The sequence below is a fragment of the Carassius gibelio genome, chromosome A4 (genome assembly GCF_023724105.1).
Source record: "Carassius gibelio isolate Cgi1373 ecotype wild population from Czech Republic chromosome A4, carGib1.2-hapl.c, whole genome shotgun sequence".
In the NCBI taxonomy this organism is placed as follows: domain Eukaryota; kingdom Metazoa; phylum Chordata; class Actinopteri; order Cypriniformes; family Cyprinidae; genus Carassius; species Carassius gibelio.
Genome location: NC_068374.1, coordinates 3,726,935 through 3,734,508, shown reverse-complemented (window position 1 = coordinate 3,734,508; position 7,574 = coordinate 3,726,935).

Below are 7,574 nucleotides of genomic sequence, written 5' to 3'. Positions count from 1 at the left end.
GTTTTAGGCTACGACAAACTACTCCTAGAATTTTTTTGAGATTAAAGTATTTTTTGTGGTCAGTCTAATCTAAAGGCCTGTGCAATGTTAACTTGTGGAGATCTTGAGTTTTTGTTAAAGGGCGTGTCCATGGCGCCATGACAAATTTTGATGTCTCGCCACAGTAAGAGAAGTTGTTGGAACTCAGGCATAATTTGTTCGATCTTCCCCAAACTTCACATGTTCGATAAGACTCCTGCCCTAAACACAATGAAGGCCAATATTCCATTATAAAGATAGCGCCACCTGCTGGCAACAGGAAGATTGGCACACATATGGAATAAACTTTGATATATTGCACTTATGTTTTTGAGTTTAAATGCATATTTCTCAACGTTCACCTTTTTACTAAAGCCACACGATGGCGGTGAGCCCGGGTGCGAGGGCCCGTTCATCGCTGCTTGCAGCTTTAATTATTATTATTCTTCTTCTTCTTCTTCTCCCGAATGAATCGCATTTTTGAGGGCTTTAATATGCTCAAAAAGTCATGAAACTTTGCACACGCGTCAAACCTGGTGAAAATTTTCGTCTGATATAGGATTCAGAAGAGGGTGTGGCAAAATGGCTCGACAGCGCCACCTATACCAAGAAAATCAACAGCCTTCCAGCTATGTTTCACGTACATGCACGAAAATTGGTACACATATGTAACACACCAATACCTACAAAAAAGACTCTTGGAGCGAAATTCTAAACCCAACAGGAAGTCGGTTATTTTTAATATTACGAGCATATTTTGTGTAATTTTGGTAATTTCCATGTGTTGTATTTTAACGAACTCCTCCTAGAGAGTTCTTCAAATCAACACCAAATTTGGTATGCCTAATCTAAAGGCCTTTGCGATGTTAAATTGCGAAGATCTTGAGTTTTCGTTGAAGGGCGTGTCCGTGGCAGCCTGACAAATTTCGATGTTTCGCCATGAAAAAGGAAGTTGCTGTAACTCAGACATACAATGTCCAATCTGCCCCAAACTTCACATGTTGGATAAGACTCTTGACCTGAACAGATCTACATGCCAATATTCAGTTATAGTCATAGCGCCACCTATTGGCAACAGGAAGTTACATATTATACACTGCGACAAACTACTCCTAGAAATTTTATTACATCAATGTCTTTTTTGTGGTCAGTCTAATCTAAAGACCTGTGTGATGTTTAGTTGTGAAGATCTTGAGTTTTTGTTAAAAGGTGTGTCCATGGCGCCGTGATGAATTTCGATGTCTCGCCATGGGAATAAAAGATGTTATAACTCAGGCATAAAATGTCCGATCTTCCCCAAACTTCACATGTGTGATAAGAGTCCTGGCCTGAACAGATCTGCAGGCCAATATTCCACCGGGTGTGGCAGAATGGCTCTATAGCGCCACCTATACACTTTCAACGGAGTGCGCCTCGAGCTATGTTTTACGTACATGTACAAAAATCGGTACACACATGTAACACACCAATATCTACGAAAAAGTCTCTTGGTACGAAATCCGAATCCCAACAGGAAGTAAGTTATTTAGAATTTTCTCTGCAAAATTAGTGTTGTTTTGGCCATTTTCAGGGGTTGTACTTTAACAAACTCCTCCTAGTTATTTATTCCGATCAACACCAAACTTGGTCAGTGTAATCTAAAGCCTTTTGCGATCTTAAATTGCGAAGATCTTGAGGTTTCGTTAAAGGGCGTGTCCATGGCGGCCTGACAAATTTCGATGTTTCGCCATGAAATAGGATGTTGTTATAACTCAGGCATAAAATATCTGATCTTGCCCAAACTTCACTTGTGTGATAAGGGTCCTGCCCTGAACACATCTGAAGGCCAATATTCCATTATAATGATAGCGCCACCTGCTGGCAACAGGAAGATTGGCACATATATGGAATAAACATTGATATATTCTACTTATATTTATGAGTTTAAATGCATATTTCTCACCGTTCACCTATTAACTAAAGCCACTCGCTGCCGGTGAGCCCGGGTGCGAGGGCCCGTTCATCGCTGCTTGCAGCTTTAATTATCATTTATTATTCTTTTTTTCCTTCATATCAGATTTGCACCTGTGTTACCTGGGCTTCCTGTGTGTCAAGATGACCCTACAACACGTGCAGACTGGAGTCCAATTGAATATTTTTCACAGTACATTGACAACAAGGTCTTTGAAGATTTGGCAACATACACAAATCAAAGAGAGCAAAGCAAAGGAGTGTGTATGAGCACTACGCCTCAAGAAATAAAAATCTTCTTTTGCATTTCAGTTCACATGGCCTGCCTTGGCTATCCCAGAATTAAAATGTTTTGGGCCAAAAAAACTAAAGTGCCAGTCATAAGTAGCAAAATGTCTAGGGATAGATTCTTCAGAATAAGAAACTACCTCAAGATTGTCAATGACCTGGCTAACAGAGGAAACAAAGATTTTACCCTGTAATAAAAGGATACGGACATAACAAAGTGTTAAGCTTTAATAGTAAAGATATTCTTGCAAAATGTAAGAAAAAGGATTCAAGAATGATAAATGTGTCTACTGTATAATCAACATGTTTGTATTCTTGGATAATAGTCAATTTACAGACCAAAATGTATGTATTCTTAGTTAAAAAACTTTATAATCTGGTAAAATTTGTATCTACCAAATGTGTTTGTTTTCGTACTTAAATGATCCTGTTGTCCACTACAGTGGACATGCTGTAAAACCAAAATAAAAAATAACAATAAAAAGGTCTAAATTGTAGGATGTTTTTTTAACCCTAAACAGGTATGGAATCACAAAAAAATATGATTAGGAAAAAAAATATTTTCCTTGGTTCTCAGGAGGATATCACCAAATATCTCAAAATCCAACTCCTGTCCACTGATCTATATATATATATATAACTGGATCGCTCATCGCGTTCTAAACTGCATAGTGAACAGGCAGTGAAGCCACCGGAAGTGTTCGATCCGCCATCTTACTAATCCCTACCAGCAGAGAGCACCATTGAGTTACATTCAAACCGCTGTCCTAAAATAACTCGATTTGAAGCAAATCAGTCAAACGGGACTCGTTTTTATGTTATGTGTAATAAAGTAATGTTTACTTCAGATGTTATCTGCAGTGTTTACGGTCTTTTGGGACAGGATAAGCGATATATTCAAATCGTTTTGGTGGGTGTGTCTGCTGTGCACTGATGAGACAGGTAACTGATCCAACACAAAAATGGCTTATTTCTTTATGAACAAAGTTATTCAGGAATTATTAAACGGACGTATTAGTATCAGAAATGGATTTTAATATATTACAATGAATTATACAATTATGTTGTTAATATTTCTCTATAATGAAATAAAAAATAATAATTGACTATATGGGAAATAAAGCTTTGTATTTATTTCTTAAATCCGTACTGTATATAGTCAGTTATGTCTCTGAATAAATTCAGATTTCAGAACGAACACTTTGTAGTTTTTTTATATGTGTTGAGGTCGTGTCCAGCTGATGTTTATCATGTTCATGATTAGATTAGATTAGATTAAATCAACCTTTATTTGTCTCACAGGTGAGAAATTTCAACATTTACAGCAGAAAGTGGATAGCATGAAATAATCAATAAATAATGAGTCACATTCAATAAATAATAAAAAAAAAAAATAAAAAAAAAATGTACCAAATATAAAAACAGTGCAAGTGAATATGCATAGATGGCATTCTTTCCGTCTCTTGAGTTGTGATTTCTGTTTAGTACTTAACCATGCTGATTATAAAGTCTCACGGCCGCAGGAAGAAAGGATCTCCTGAATCTCTCCTTCGCACAGCGTGGGTGTATCAGTCTGTCACTGAAGGAGCTGCTCAGTGATGTTAGTGTCCCATGAAGTGGGTGGGACGAGTTCTTAAGCATGGATGAGAGCTTAGCTCTCACCCTCCTTTCTCCTACCACCTCCACTGGCTCAAGTGAGCAACCCAGGACAGAACCCGCCCTTCTAATCAGCCCTCACTACTCAGATGCTCACTACTGTAATGAATGTAGCTTTTTTTATAAGTAGGGGAAATTCCCGACATTTAAAAAATAACCGTTTATATGCCTAGGGTGTTCGCATTGTAATAATGTACAGAGATACTTCATATTTATAAACACTGACTTGTTAGGTGATGTTTTCTCATTAAAATCATACAAATTCCTATTAATTCAATGGAACTTTTTAGCACACTAGGGATTACCAATATGGCGGCGCGGCGGCTTCACTTTAGTGACATCATGAGCAATCCAGTTCTATACTATAGATCAGTGCTCATGTCACAGAAACCCACGAGGTCAAGATGCGTTGACATCACTTTTATACAGATGTGTGATTGTCTGGTCTGTACCCGACCGTGTCAATCAAACGCTGATTCGGCGGACTATGCCACCGGCCGAAACACTGGTGAAACACTTCGAGGCTTCGTTTAACCATAGTCACGTGACATGGGCGTTTTGAATCACGCTTCGGATCAGTGTTTTGAAACATCTGCGCTTCTGGATCTCGCAAAGCTTCGGAACGTCTGTTTCGCGTCAGCCATCCGTACTGAACAGGACTTTTATTTTGATCTGGTGAGGTGACATCATATGGCTGCGCCGCTTCTCCTCAGTTTCGGCTGAAGAGAGGTTTGTGGTTTTAAAATGTTAGTGTTTTAATTAGTATTACAGTTCAGTATACTGTATAGTTTTTTACAAGTGATGTAAAGTTAATTATTATTTAATGTAGCGTTGTAAAAATGTACATAACATTAATGAATGTTATTTTGTGTAAATAAAGTACATGCACACATTATATAGCGACAGAAACGGTGGGTCTCATTTCGCTCCCTAATATAGTTAATCGGTACATCCAAACCACGAATCCAGTCACTGGGGAGTAGTTATGGAGAAACGGAGCTGTTCAAAACTATCGAGTTATTGAATCAAAATGATTCTCTGTTTTGAATCATCACTCTGACGTCATCACACACTGCTGTTCTAAACAGTGTGAAAGAACAACAAACACAAACATGTGCAGAGACAACTTTTACAAACAATAGCTTTTCTTTTTTTAAGAAAGTGTAATCTATTAAATGTTAAATACTAATAATGAAATACCTCATATTTGTCATAACTAAATAGTAAGTGTTAATATTTGTTATTTTATTTATCTTTATTGTTATAGGTTTTTAGTGTTTTTGGTTAATTACTCCACTTAAGTCCATTAATTATTCTCATCCTAAACAGGTTAAGTGTCCAAACACACAGAAAAAGTGAGATCCACATGACTCACTATTATTAAGATGGTGTTTTTTAAAGAGGAGAGTGAAGACGTGAAGATTGAAGAATAATTCAGAGTCAAACATGAAGATACAGAGGAACAAACAAAGATGGAGGTTATTAAAGAGGAGAGAGAAGAAATGAAGATTGAAGACACATTCAGAGTCAAACATGAAGAGACTGAGGAACAAACAGGTTGGTTTTCATTCTCAAAGCTGAACTATATTGTCCTGTACATTTTCATAATTAATTTGTCATTGGCAGATGTTTATATACCCTTGTCTGTTCTTGTCTGTAGTTCCCCTTTATTTATTTTTAAAGGATTTCAGCTTCATTCATTGCTTCATTTAATTAATTGTAAAAAAAAAAAAAAAAATTACATTTCACGACTTCTTCCACCTTTAACGGCAGTACTATTCAATCACCTAAAATACATGAACATTTGCACTTCTTATGGGCTCAAGTCCTTTCAAGTTCGTCTTCCTCCATTTAAATAAGCATGTGTTTTAAAAGAAAATAAATTTTTATGTGACATATATGCTTTACTTCCACATAAAAAGGCAATTTTCTACCCCTGTATTAGTGCTCTGATTTAAACACTGCATTTAAAGAAGCTGCCTGAGATATCTCAATGTTTCACCATGAAACAGGCAGTTGTTATAACTCAGGCATACGATGTCTGATCTGCCCCAAACTTCATGTTTGATAAGAGCCCTGTCCTGAACACATGCCCATTCCCATATTCAGCCATAGTGCCACCTTCTGGCAACAGGAAGTGATATGTTTTGTGCTGTAACAAACCTTTCCTAGAGATTTAATGACACCAACATTTTATTTGGTCAGTCTAATCTAAAGGTTTCTGCGATTCTTCAGTTTTTGTTAAAGGGTGTGTCTGTGGGAGCCTGACAAATTTTGATGTTTTGCCATGGAAAAGGACATTTTGTTAAGAGTCCTGGCCTGAAAACATCTACGTGTCAGTATTCAGTTGTAATCATAGCTCCACCTGCTAGCAATAGGAAATGACTTGTTCTCTTACAAGAGTACTCTTTTGTTGCATAAGCTAGTTTACACTATGGGAAAATCCCTTTTCTTGAGAATACTGATGCCAAAAAAAATATCCTTAATTTTTGCATTCATTTAAAATGCATTGCTGTACCGTTCAGTGTCACACACTCATTCACGGGCAATATCAATAAAACCGACTCACGCCGTGTGTTTTAAATGTAGGAGATGTGCCTGCTGTACAGTGCTCACCCCTACTCACAAACACGGGTCGCTCTGTGACACTCACTCACTTAGAGCCCCCATCAATAAACGCAAAATGCGTTCTGTGTGCAGAAAACCCATCAGTAGACACGAAATGTGTTCTGTGTGCAGAGAGCATATGCGCGCCTCCCTGAGTGCGGACCCACAAGCAAACACTTTATGCTATGCGCCGCACACACACAGTGACCAGAGCCCAGATACCATTCTTCGCCCAGCGTTAAGCTTAAAAGCATTGGAAATGATCCTGGGCGTGTCAGATTGGGTAATGAACACTTTAAAACGAGGCTATATACTGCAGTTTGCTCGCAGACCCCCGCTCTTTCAAGACAGGGCCAAAACCATGGTGAAAGAAGTTGTTTAGCGAGATTGCAAAAGAAAACGTGCTATATAAACCGTCCAGCTGATCCAGAGCAATGCAGGTTTCTACAGCTGATATTTCCTGAGAGCAGCGCACGTGCCAGGATGTCAAAATGTGGGTCCAGACATGTTGACCAGAGACAATGTTCCCACAGAGAAATGGTCCCTGCACTCCCAGGTAGTCCAGTTACTATGGGACACCTCAGGCTGCCCAGCATTTTTCATGAAAGGAAGGGGTGCGCTGACCCATATATGGCACAGCCGCTCGCTTTATGCGTTTCCCCCGGTCGCACCTGTTACCACAGGTGATCAAGCGAATCAGGGAGAACGAACGCTCTGTGCTCCTCATGGTGCCGTTCTGGAGGAACCAGGTTTGGTTCCCAGAGCTGATGCAGCTAGTGAGCACAACCCCATGGATCTCCTCTCTCAGCCCTGACTTATGGGCCCTGCACGTCTGGGCCATCAACGGGTACCCGCGGACTTCCCAGAGAGAGTATTGAACACTATTACACAGACGAGAGTGCCTTCTACTAGAAGGCTTTACGCTTCAAAGTGTTCAGTGTTTTCTGGCTGGTGCTCAGGTCAAAACATAGACCCACACCGCTGTAGCATTGTGGAGATTCTCTCCTTCCTACAAGAGCTGTTGGAGAAGGGCAGGTCCCCCTCCACGCTCAAAG